This window comes from Pteropus alecto, unplaced genomic scaffold (genome assembly GCF_000325575.1).
Source record: "Pteropus alecto unplaced genomic scaffold, ASM32557v1 scaffold88, whole genome shotgun sequence".
NCBI lineage: Eukaryota > Metazoa > Chordata > Mammalia > Chiroptera > Pteropodidae > Pteropus > Pteropus alecto.
In genome coordinates, this window is record NW_006494611.1 from 18,526,898 (window position 1) to 18,539,808 (window position 12,911).

The 12,911-nt window shown below is 36.2% G+C and overlaps 1 protein-coding gene across 3 annotated transcripts in view; it reads left to right on the forward strand.

The window, feature by feature from the left end:
• SGMS1 (sphingomyelin synthase 1) overlaps positions 1-12,911 on the forward strand; it is a 258,907-nt gene that overhangs the window by 155,135 nt on the left and 90,861 nt on the right. For 2 of the 3 annotated variants that reach the window (XM_025042272.1, XM_025042271.1), the window contains one exon: positions 2,026-2,106. The exons of the other annotated variant lie outside the window; for it this stretch is intronic. The gene's annotated coding sequence lies outside the window, so the exon portion shown is untranslated. The remainder of the gene's footprint in view (positions 1-2,025; positions 2,107-12,911) is intronic. 3 annotated transcript variants of the gene reach the window in all.

Below are 12,911 nucleotides of genomic sequence, written 5' to 3' on the forward strand. Positions count from 1 at the left end.
AGAGTGTATACCATAATTGCAATTGTTACCGTGGATTTAATAGACTATCATACTTGGACTAGTACACATAATAATTGCAATTATATGTTGGGGATATGTTCTATGATGGGCACTAATGCATTATCTCTAATTTGCATAACTACTCTCCAAGGTACTTATTATTGTCCTTATTTTACAGACCTGGAAACGGAGGCTTAGAAGGATTACATTACCTGGTAAAGACCACACTGCTATTAAATAGTAGAGGTGGAGTTCAAGCTTATTTACTTGAAACCTATAACAAACCTGCATTTCCCATCATTTTAAAAGGCTTCCATGCCAAGCGACCAGGCATGTAGAGCTATAGCTAGCCAGTGAGCATGTTTCTCTCAGTGTTGGATATAATCTACAAATCTTTGACTCTACAGTCCTTCCCTGCTATTTTTATTGATGTTGGCAAGTTTTTCGTTACTAGGAAGCTCTCTGGATTTATGTGGTGCTTGTTTCATTCTCTCCCTGCTTTATCACTCACACACACACACACACACACACACACACACACACACACACACTCCCTAATGGTTTGGATAACGAGGTTTCTGTATATTCTATAACTGAGGTGACACGGTCTCACATGATACCAATGTATGGAGCCATTTTGCAATAATCGTTCATGTCACTGAGTGACTTAACACTGGAGTTTCAGGCGAGGAAGGTTAACAGGTTTCTATTTTATAAGTGTTGGCTACTTGGAGTCATATGTTCTTCATATGAAATGAGTGATAGTTGCATTCTGCCCGGTAGAAATGGGGGTGTTTTCATTTAGTGATCTCTGTGAAGGGAAAGAAAGGAGAACTTCCTGTTCCAAGATTGTAGACCCTGTAATGTTGTGGAATTAAAAAACAAAAATAAAATATCATTCTGAATGGCTTCCTCTTGGAAAAAGGAAGGCACATTGCTGTGCGTATTTCATTATTCCATGAATTATATGAATCTCCAGTGTTTGAATTAGACATGTGGAGAAGGTAGCAAGTCTGGTCATTGGGTGCTGGGTTTCCCTGGTGCTGTGATAATATCCTTGTTGGACCAAAGCATGCTTGACTTTGGCAGATTATATCTTTCACCTTATTTAATCCTCAGAACCACATTATATAGTAGAGGGCATTTGATCCTCTTTCAGAAATGCAGAAATCAAGGCTGGGAAAAGATAAATGGATTTTTCCCAAGACCATGTGACTAGTAAGTAGTAGGACTTGAAATCAAGGTTTTATCTATGTATTGTCCTTCAGTGGTTTATATTGCCTGATTATTCACCTTCCCTATCCTATAAGTTTTAAACAATTCGAGATATAGAGCAAGGATTCAGATAGGAATCAACATAGATAGTAGCTTAATTACTGACAAAGCAGAATTAGAGAACTCAGAAGTGTCAGTTACTTCCTTCTCTGAAACTAAAACATGAACTGGACCCTAGCACTCCTAACCTAGTCATCCAGTAACAGCTGGAGAGAAGTTGGAACAGGGAGCTGGCTGGCCCTCTCGGAAGCAGGCAGCCATTGTCCTGTTTGCTATGTGGAAATCAACTGGTTCCAGGTGTTAGAACTGGAGGGAGGCCCTTGACACTAGCTCAGTGCAGTGACTAGCCAGTGATTTTTCTAGTCTTCCTTGGCAAATTAATCAGTCACGTTTGAGAAGAAGGAAGGAAAGGGCTGGGGAGGAGACAGAGAAATTGGGTTAGTGTAATACCGTTACCTCCCAGGAAATAGACTAAAAATCTCTTCCTGAAAATGTAACGGTGGGTATTATAAGGGTTTTCTACCCCAAACCTCAACAGTGGAAATATTGCTTTTCAGATTTTTTTTTTTTTCCTCTTGGGGTGATCTATGTTTTTTATTCTCTCCTTCCTTCTTGATTTTGGGGAGAAAGGAAGAGATGACTTGTATTTTTCTCTGTCTTGGGTATAAAGAAAGGAAAAGACTAACATAGACACAAAGAAATGGTCTGTATGAGGCATATAACTAATCAGATTCTTTCTCCTCATGACAGGTGATGGAAATATACTAGAACAATGGGAGAAGCCAGTAACTTATAGGAAGCCAAGATGACAAGAATTTTTTAAAATAATCAGTAAGTAAAATTTTGTTAACCCTTTGGAATTCTTTTGACTACCAGGTGAATTTATTTTTTTATATAAGAAACCATGGTAAGAGAATAGCACAATTAAATAACTTAAAAGTCTAACGGAGGAAAACTTTAAAAAGTTAATCATAAATACTTCAAAAAAATTAGGCTAACATTTTGGAAATCATTCTTTCTTGGGAAGGTGTTTTATTGTAAGTTGTGTACATCACTTTGGTGGCTAGGGCATAAGTATTTAAAGGAATAAAAGAGTATATTAAACTTGGATTAACCCTTCTCAAATACAGATATTCTGGGTCCCATTGCTCCCGTGGGCCCCATTTCTTACTCACATTCTGTGGGTGCTTTTTGGAGGTAGATATGAATAAACTTGGTGAATATGAATAAAACTGAGTTCTTTGTCTATACCTTCTCTATATCCTTCTTTGTGTCATTTTTTACACACAGTTATCACATAGTTAGTTATATGTGGTTGATTTTGGTTTCATTATGATGATGATAACCTTAGTAGGTGGAATAGCCTAGTAGAAAGATAATGTATCTTTGAGTCAGACATTTGTAGGCCTCACTAGTACCCTTGTGCTTTTAGTAGTTACTCAACCTCTGAACATCAGTTGACTCATCCGTATATTGGATTTGATAGACCTCTCATGAAATGAAAGACTGTGTGGATAGTACTTTGTGCTCTGACTGGTACATTACAGGACTACCATAGAAGTAGGTACTTTCCTTCCTTGTGTTTGTATCATGATTTATAATTTACAAGCTTTACTTTGACTCAGATGATTAACCAGCTCAACTTCCTTAGCTATAATCAGGTAGTGGTGAGTTAAGAGCTGGCCCTACAGGAAAGAAGGGGTTATAGTGTTTGCCAGTTTCTGTGGTGTAAATCCTCCCACCATGGCTGATTTCAGACTACCAAAAAAGTCTTCATAAGCAGAGTTGGGAAGTAATGTGCACACCACTATATAATTTACTACCAGCCAGATAAAATAGTTGTAAATAATATCAAGAGCATAGATAATAGTAAACAGAAAGTGATGGGTTTTGAGTATTTAGTATCTTTGTTTTTATATAATTTATTTTAATTGTATGTTTGTATAATTTAACTTTTAATGATGGCTGTATTTGAAAACTGACTTGCCAAAAATCCTGAGAATATGACAGTTGACTCTAGTGGACTCCAGCACACCACCGATTATAGGTTTCCTGTTGTGAAGACATTTCTAAGTCACAGTTCTTCAATGATCTGTCTCAGCCCTGCTGGTAAGACTTTGGTTGGGTTGATAAAGCCAGGTTTGGTTTTGAATCCTTGCTTATCAACCCAGGTTGTCATCTTCATATAGCTTCTGGAATTGAAGATAAGTGCTGAAACCAGTTTAGGATTTAAACCAATTTTCTTAAGTGTGACTGGAGTTCTCAAGTTGTAACTGGCCCCTGGCACCTCTCAACTCTTCTGGCTGTTGAGTGACAATGCTTGGAGATATGTCAAACTGTTCACTCCCTTCTGAGCTCTCTTCTCTCCCTTTCTTGTACACTCTTTTGTGTTTTCATTTCCTCAAGTAGTGGCACTGCGAGGAATTACAGCATGTAGCTTTGCTTTTGATCGGAAATTAAGTTTTAATGACAGTGAATTGTCTCTAGAGAGAGAAACAAAATAAAACAAAAGAAAACCTGGACAGTTTAAAATTCATATGGGTTTGATCAGAATCTTAGCCAATAAAATGGAGGGAAAAAAGGAAAATAGATCAGATATCTCAATGTTTCTTCTAGAAGCAGTCTCTTCAGTTTTCTAACTTGCCCTTTAGAAGGGAACAATTGAAGCCTGAAATTGCTAAGTAACAGCTCAGGTTGTGGTGGTTGTTATATTTTAAATCTCACCCACCTAATTTTAAAACACATTCTTTATTAAACCTTAAAAAATTGCCTTGGATATTTCAAAACATTCGTTTGTGTCAGTTCCCTGAATCAGACTTACGTAATCTTAAAACATTTTCCGTATTTCATCCTTACACAATAGGTATTTATAGTTCCTACAGAGTCAAGGATGGACTTGGATTATTGCAAAGTAATTTTTGTGCAGAAGCTCATGGATAGAAATCTGAGAGACTTGCCTCTGGATTAGGAAACAGTGACCTCTGTTTTAAGTTGAATAAGGGTATCTTTAGTTAAACTTTGAAAGCAAACAAGGGGGTAATAATTAACAGAGAAATTTCGCTGCAGATAAAATATTCTGATTTATATTTTCTCTCCCCAGAGGATGGACCCTGTACTATTTCTGAACATCCCCAGTACAGATAAATTTTTGATTAGAGAGCTGCTCTAGGTGTGTAGCCTTCACATATGTAAATTTTATAACCTTGCATTATATTCAAATCAACACACTCAGAAGTTTGCTGGATACTTGGGAGTCTTGGGTTATGATGGTGAATTCTAGTGCAAATAAGATAGGCTTACTCCATTTCGGGATAAGATAGGCTTACTCCTTTTTGGGAGTTGATAATCAAGCCTAAACATAGAAAGCTATAGTTTCAAAACAAATGTGGTTGATGTTATAAGAGATATATTAAATACTCAGGAGACAGACGGGAGAGAAGAATTATCTACATGGCAAGAGTGGGCTAGGTAAAGGATGGTTTTAGGAACAGATGACATTTGAATTAGGTACTTAATGATTAATTCTTTTTAATTAAATTTCTTTTTTAGATGATTATGAAAACTAAGAATGCTAATTGGAAAGAACTTTAAAAATGTGAAAATTATTAAGAGTAGAAAACTCATCAATATTATCACTACCTAGAGATACCATTGTTTTTATTATTATTTTTAAAAAATATTTCACCATATTCCTTTTATGCCTAGATTAGATACACATTCTTTTCTCTCTAAATTAACTTGTTATGAATATCATTTTGAAACATGATTTGATTGAAGTATACCGAGATCATGATACATCGATAAATATATATCTGCATCATTTTTGGTGTTGTTATATAATATTCCATGTATATGTGACTCATAATGTATATGACCAGATCCCTGTTAGTGGGCATTTTGGTTGTTCTCAACTTTTCTTTCTTATAAAGTGCACTGTGATGAACATCTTTGTACATGAATTGAGGTACACATATTGAATAATTTGTGCAGGATATTTGAACAGAGTTGAGGCAGTGCTTAGGGAACACTAGGTAGAAGAAACAGTTTGAACAAAGGGTCAGAGTTGGGGAAGGACTATCCCATTCTGGGGAAAGGCTAGAATTGTAGTTTAATAGATTGCAAAGAGAAAGGGGAGTAGTGCTTGCTAGGGCTGGTGGAGGTAGAAGAAGAGCTTTGACGCTAAGCTCTTTATTCATTCTCAGTTGGGAGCCATATTTGAATCTGTATCATACTTCAAATGAAGATTCTGAGTATCTTTAATTTTCCTTAATGTCCCTTCTTTTGAGGAGAAAGAAATATTATTAATAGTTCTGCTTTCCAAAACTTTTTGAGACTCTTAATAAATCAACCAGAGAGTGAACAGGTAATAAAAGTCAGGAAGAGTATGTCTATAGAAAAAACTGTGAGAGTAGAGAAGGAAACAACGTTAGTAAATGTATTTTCTACACTTAAACTAATTATTTATGCTTAAAATATAAAGATAATTTAGAGAAGATTTGGGTTAGATGACAAGTATCACAATTTAATAATACGACCTTATAGTTACTAAGTGCTTGTGTGTACATCACTGTACCTAACCTCTCAAAAACCTTCTTAGGAGGGATCTTGGATTATTTCCATTTTGCAAGTGAAAGGGAGGCCTCAAAGGAGAGAGCACCACACGTGAGAGTTCTAGTTCAGGTGCTGCTGGGGCCTTGGGCAAGTCCTGGGCCTTCACTGGATGGGTTGTGAGGATACAATAAGACAGCATTTACAAGATTATGAAAACAGCATAAAGTACCATCAAAACAGAGGAACTGCTTTTTATAGTAGGACACTTTCTTTTATCATTACTGAAGGGAAGAAAGAATTTCTGTAGCCATTTTCCATCCCCTTTGCAGTAGATTATATTATTGTCAAACATGTATTGTTTCTTCTTGTCAACCTTCCATCTCTGTGGAAGGGTTATGCTTTCTCACCCCACTGAGGGTTTACCCTTAAGGCTGCCTTGGCCATAGGACTTAGTTTGGCTAATGACATGTGAATAACAATGACACATGCTATTTCTGAGGAGAAGCTTCAATAGACATGGCCTGGTTTCTGCCATCTCTTTTTTCTCTTTGCCATGAGACCAGTATGTCCCAGTTAGGGGTGCTCGTTCTGCCTTGGTCCCAGGGTGAAGAGGATATAGAAGCCAGCATAGCTCACCTACAAGGAACCAAACAGGAGCCAGAAATAAACGTTTCTCCAAGGTTGTTAGCCTCCAAAATGTTGGTTCTGTTTGTTACTGCATCATAATTTAGCTTGAACTCGTATATTACAGCAGTTGCACTGTAGTCTCTCTCTCATTGGAGAGGTGAACCTTCATCAGAGATTCTCACGTAAGGTTTTTAGGGTTTATCGTGTTGACTTTTTTTTTTTTAATTCAAAGATTTATAGAACATGTCTCATAACAAGGTCTGGATGTCTGGAGGTTTAAAATAATGCAAGCCGCTGGATCCAGCTTTCAAGAATCTTGAAGTATAATGTGGTTGGATGCTGTATATTCCAGTAGCTATAAAACAAGGCAGACAATTGAGTGCTAAAGGAGAATGTCATTTTGATCATTGGTCAGCTGTGTTCATGTTATATGCCATCCTTAAGATGTTCTTTAAGTGTCATTGCTTTCCGTTAGTTAAGCTTATCTTTCCTTTTCTCTCTCCTCCTTAGCATGTATTTACTGTGCCATTTAGTTTGTAATATGTGTTAGACTTCTTTATTCTCAATTTGTATTTTTAGTGAAACAATTTATACTGACTCATTTGTTAGTTTAGTGTATATGTCTTTTCTTTTGACATATATTGTAAACTCTAACTTCACAGATGACTTACCTTAAATTTTATCCCCGTAATATAAATTACTACCATGTTATTGTAATAAAATTAAGCTCTTAGTAAATTATTGACTGGTTTCTTTGATTTTTTTTCGTTCCGCAAGTTCTTAGTTCTTTTTTTTTTTCATGATATATGAAGTGGAGTTCGTAGTTATTAGTCAACATGCTCCTTTCCTTTTCCTTTTTATGGTGTGTTAAGGCTCTTCATGGAAGAACCGGTTTGTCTTGGCTTAGTAATACCTTATTTCAATTTGGAATAATTTCAAGTTGGCCTGTCTTGTATCAGGTCACGTGTCTAATAATCTGAGAGATATTAAGGAGATCTAACTTAGTTTTATGTTCCTAGTGACTACTCCTGTGGACCATGAGTGAAACCAAAAGCTCCTCGAGGTCTGACTAGTAGTTTCTGGGTTAAGACAATATGGAATTAGCTGTTCCTTTCCTTTGTGATTGAATTCAGCTATTTTCTATCTTGTTACTTCTAAACATCTTTCCACTTTGATTTCAAAAAACACTGGGTTAATTTATTATTAAAGCATCTTGGACCAAGGACTGACGTTTTTTGGTCTGACACGCACAGAAAGAATTGGTCATCAGACTCAGGAAGTACTCAGGGAGCTGCCATGGTTTATTGGCAATGGTTTGCTTTTTAGGTTAGGTGGTGGGTTCAACAATAATATTAATTGTTGATATTAATATTATTTTTTCTACAAATATGTTAAATATATTCTCTTGTATTTATTAAATAGTGCATAACCAAAAAGTTTTTTTTTTTTAGTGTAAAATACAGTTAATGATGTTAAATGCATTCATTGCATTTATATTGGCAGAACTGAGTCACATTAGTCAGTTATTGCTGCAATTTTAATTTCTTCTTAAAACACCTTAGATGTTTTAATAGATAGTGCCCTCCTTTTTCAACAGGGCAAAAGATATATTTTTATGAAGATACTATTTATAGTACTTTGAGGTTTGGATGATCTTTATTTAAAGTGCAAGTATCAGTATAGTTTAAGATTTACCCAGAGAAATATTTTCTTTTGTTCTGCTACAGAGAAATACCAACGTTAATGTCTGGCTATTGATTGTAATTGTCCACTAGTCCCTTCTCTTTTTTGCAAGGAAATCCTGATAATTACATAGAGTCTGAAACATTAGTTCTCAGTCTGCTCAATCTGGCTGCTGTATCACACATAGTAGTCTCCACTTTGGAGTCAAACACACATGGCTTTGAAGCTGACTTTGACTCATCTTGACAATTGACCTTGGGCATCAAAACCTTCTTCACTCCCAGTTTCCTTATGGGTTCAGTGCAGTCATTAACACCTGCCTTGTTGTTTTGTTCACAGATTAGATATAAAATAATCTGTTAACAATGGAAGCTCCATGAATTAAATTGAGCAGCATCTTTTCTTGTTCTAGGTGAAATTTCAAATACATTTCCTAGAGGAACAATGTTATGAATGAGATTTGAGTTATAGTATTAGAAATATAATTAAAATATACTTCCGATAAATTATGAGTTAAAGAGGTCTTTAAAGAATGGGCAGAGTAGCCAGTCTCTACATTTTGTCTCTTGTGAAATGCATTGCAAGTGCCACATAAGAGTTCATTAACTTCAGACTCCGAAAGTGAACTTTTAAAATGTAATTTATCACCAGGTTAAGGACTGCTTAGATAAGCTTTCACATCAGACATAAAGTAGAATTTCTTGATAGGTGGTGGTACTTTTCGGGCAGACCAATGAGCCTTCCTTCCCACTTCTGGGAAATAAACTCACCTTCTGGAGAACTCTGTTCTTCCTGACTATTCAACTAGGTAGTTCTAGCGTAGATTGGCCAAACATGGGACCTTGGCCACTGAGGTGGATGCTTGGCGCCCCAAACTAGACCGGTGTGAGTTTTCCTCGAGAATTTTTAAAATTATAACTATGGAATAGTCCCTCTTAGTGGCAGAGCTGGGAGTTAAGTGGAAAAAGGCAGATTTCAGGAAAGGAGAACAAAGCTCAACTGTAGAAGTAAACATTCTATCTTGTCCTGGTGGAGTTCATTTTGAGCTGATCTTAAAGCCCAGCTGTTACTTTCCTGTTGCAGATTATTTAGAGTTAATACATCCCACCTTGCTCCAAGTGCCATTTATGTTACCTGCACGTTAAAGAGTGCTGACTAAGTCATTTGATTGTTTATACTTGGAATATTTAAGAAGTCAGTGTCTTTGTCATGGGCAATTATAATAAATATAATTGCATAGTAGGGTAGCTGATACACGACATAGCTTTTTGAGAACAGTGGTAGCGTTATTCTCATCTCATAAAAGCAGAAACGTGTTAGACTAATTAAAGGACACTAGTGACTGTGTGTGTGTGTGTGTGTGTGTGTGTGTGTGTGTGTGTGTGTGTGTGTGTGTGTGTGTGTAACGACTCTTTTGACAGTCTTGCTCTAATGCAAATATCATATAACTTTTGATATTAAACCTTATAAACGAATGGATATTTGAGATGGTTCTAGTTATTAGAGTTGCCTTGAAGAACTGCTACCATTTATGGTTAGGAGCACTTGTAGGTAAACAGGTGGCTATACCACATACTCAGTTGGTAGCTATACCATGAGCATTGAGAGAGATGTTTCTATTTAAAGAGAGTTTTGCACTTTGGCATGATTATTAAATACATATGTTTGTGTTCTTTACTTGTAAAGGAAGATAGAATAACTCAATGCCTCTTTCCTCTTCAGTGGGTTATTGTTTGGGGAATTGAGATTTTATGTGACATCACTGTTGTAAACTCGACTTCCCTTTAGGAAGTATCAGATTTTCTTTCTCAGTAGTGGCATTCTGTATTGTTAGAACGTGTCGCAAAGAGTAAAAAAACACGTCTGCCGTTTGCGTTCTGCTTGCCAACTGGTTTGAACAGTTATAATATTTGTTTATTCTTGATGTGTCAGCAGCCAAAAGGAAAGTTTTCCTTTCTCCTTTGTGACTGTTATATAACTTAAACATCATTATATCAACAATGACTATTTATTCAGAATCTACTAGGTCCTGGGCGATACAAGGCCTCTGACACATAGTCTCTGCCTCAGAAGGACTTTTGTCATCTGGTGAGAAAGAAAAGTAAGGGATCTCAAAAAGAAGGAAGACACTAAAGTTCTGTAAGTCAATTTTGAGATGGCAGTGTAAAGAATAAGGTCTGTAGGCATTTGGAGGACAGGAGAATTTCCCGGGGCTTCAGCCATTGAGGATCCAGGAAAAGCAAGCGTGCGAGTAGGTCCCCCACTGGAAGGTGATAACTAGTGAGAGTAAGGGAAGGTCATTAGTCAGAGGGCATGGTGTGGGCCCAGGTGTGGCGGTGGGTGGTAATGTGCCCACTGCTTTAGGAGAACAACAAGTGGACCAGGGGGGTTATTTGGCCGAGGGTTTTTTTAGTGGAAAATGGGGCTTGGAGAGGTGGAGGCCAGCTTTTAAATGACTGGGCATCATGACATTGGGCCCATAGGCTAATGGTCACTTTTTAAAAACTGGAATGTCAATCTTTACTTTGCATTTTAACTCTAGGCAACAATGACATCCTAGAAACAATGACCTTTTTTCTATTATGAGAATGTTCTAACAATGTTGGTAATTGTATTTTTATTTCCAATACATAAGGATTATTGTAAAAATCTCATAAGTGCTTTGAGTTATGATTGTAGGTGAACATCTTTATGAAGGCTTCCTTCTTCCTGAACAGAGCACTCACTCTGAATTTTAAGCTTGACTGGATCCTACACACTAGAAATAAACTAGATTGCCTCTCCTGTATGTGCTAGCTTTCTCTTCCTCTTTCATGTATCTTAGTGTATCTATATATGTCTGCATACACTCATAAGATTGCATTTTTCAGACTGCAGTATTATGAAGTTTACTGAGTTGCTCATATACACATAGGTTTTATATATGTATGTATAGTCATATAAAACAGCTGCTGTTCTTGGTGTAACAGCCAACGTATTGTCAGTTTGGCCAATATAATTGATTGTAATACTTTCATAAGGAGAAAATTGATGTGCTTAAAAATACATATTCATTCACATGAATGTTTGAGGAAAGTTACCTATGAAGCGGATATGTTCCTTTTGATCTCTACTGTAAAACTATAGTTGTTTTAACTGCTAGAAAGAGAAAAGGTTCATGACATGATGGCATGCTGGACTTTGATATTTATCATGTGATGGTAATGATGTCTCGGGAGCACAGAGTGAGGCATCTGGCAGCTGGAACAACAGTTAGGAGACACAGCCTCAGTGACTCTGGCATGAAGGGATGAATGCCTGGACCAGGAATGAGAAAAACGGTACAGATATGAAAGACACTAGGAAGCTGTCATCATACTTGTTGATTGCGAATTGTCAAGAGAGGGACAGAGCTCAGAGGATTCTAGAATTTAACTTAAAGTATCCAGGACAATAAGATTACCTTTACGAGGAATGTGAGAGCCAGAGAGATTTATTAGCTTCATCATCTAGGAGATAAGACCAACTTATGCCTATTCCTAAGAATAAATGTTAGGTGATAGGCTTATCTTGCACCTGCCTTTTTAAATTTATTGGGGTGACAATGGTTAATAAAATTATATAGATTTCAAGTGTACAATTCTGTAAAATATTATTTGTATATTGCATTCTTTGTTCACCACTCAAAGTTGCCTTCTTTTTTTAAATTTTATTTTAAAATCTTTTTTTAGATTAGTTTCTTTAAATTTATTTTCAGTTATAGTTGACATTCTATATTATATTATTTCCAGGTGTATAATATAGTGATTAGACATTTATATACCTAACGAAGTGATTACCCCGATAAGTCTAGTACCCATCTTGTACCATACAGTTATTATGATTTTGACTATATTCCTTATGCTGTAACTTAGCATATGCCCTTTTTGACCATAACTTGGTCTTCCAAGTAGAAGAACTCTTAGAGATCTTCAGAGAGAGATGAAGCATTTTATTTAGCTCCACACACCTGGTCACTTAATTGGCAGAGCTGGTATTAGGACAGGAGCTCTTGACTCCTGGTAGAGATCTTTCTTCCATGCTGCTTTGGAGAAAAAAGCATTTTAGAAAAGGCCCTTGATCTCATGGTAGATCTTATCTTTGGCTATCAAGTATTTTGAAGAAGTTCTGGCCTATAGAATGACTGGTTCTAAACAAGTATGAGAAAGTTGAACTCAAGAGATCTTCTCCAAAGTCAAGAAGGTTTTATTTGTAACTTAAAAAATTCTTCCTCTGTAAAAACTCCCTACACTCACTAGTAATCAACTTATTTCTTAACTATACCTCAGGACCTAGCAATTGTATGGTCTGTAATTTGCCAATTTCCAATTACTTAAAGTGACTTTTAAATATTTTTATTCCAAAATAATGTTTAGGGCACAATGTCCCAGATAAAATGAGTATTTCCAAAATTCCTCTTACTTTTTTTGAAAGTTGGTTTAATTGTGGCATAAATGAAATCATTTCAATTTTAAGCACTTTGTTCTGCTACTAATAAAATTTCTCTTGTATAATAAGAACATCAAAATCCAAGAATCCTAAACCAAAACCTTTAGGGTTTGTTTGTTTGTTTGTTTGTTTGTTTACTTATTTACTTACTGCTTAAAAAAGGGACTCAAACCATTCAATACCAATGAACTATTTCAGCTCTAAAATTCTTGTGATATTTTAACATTGAAAAGGATAATAGAAAAACTATGGGCCAGTTTGTCCACAGTTTGGGAGATTCTGATGAACTCAAAGGGCAAGACTTGGCA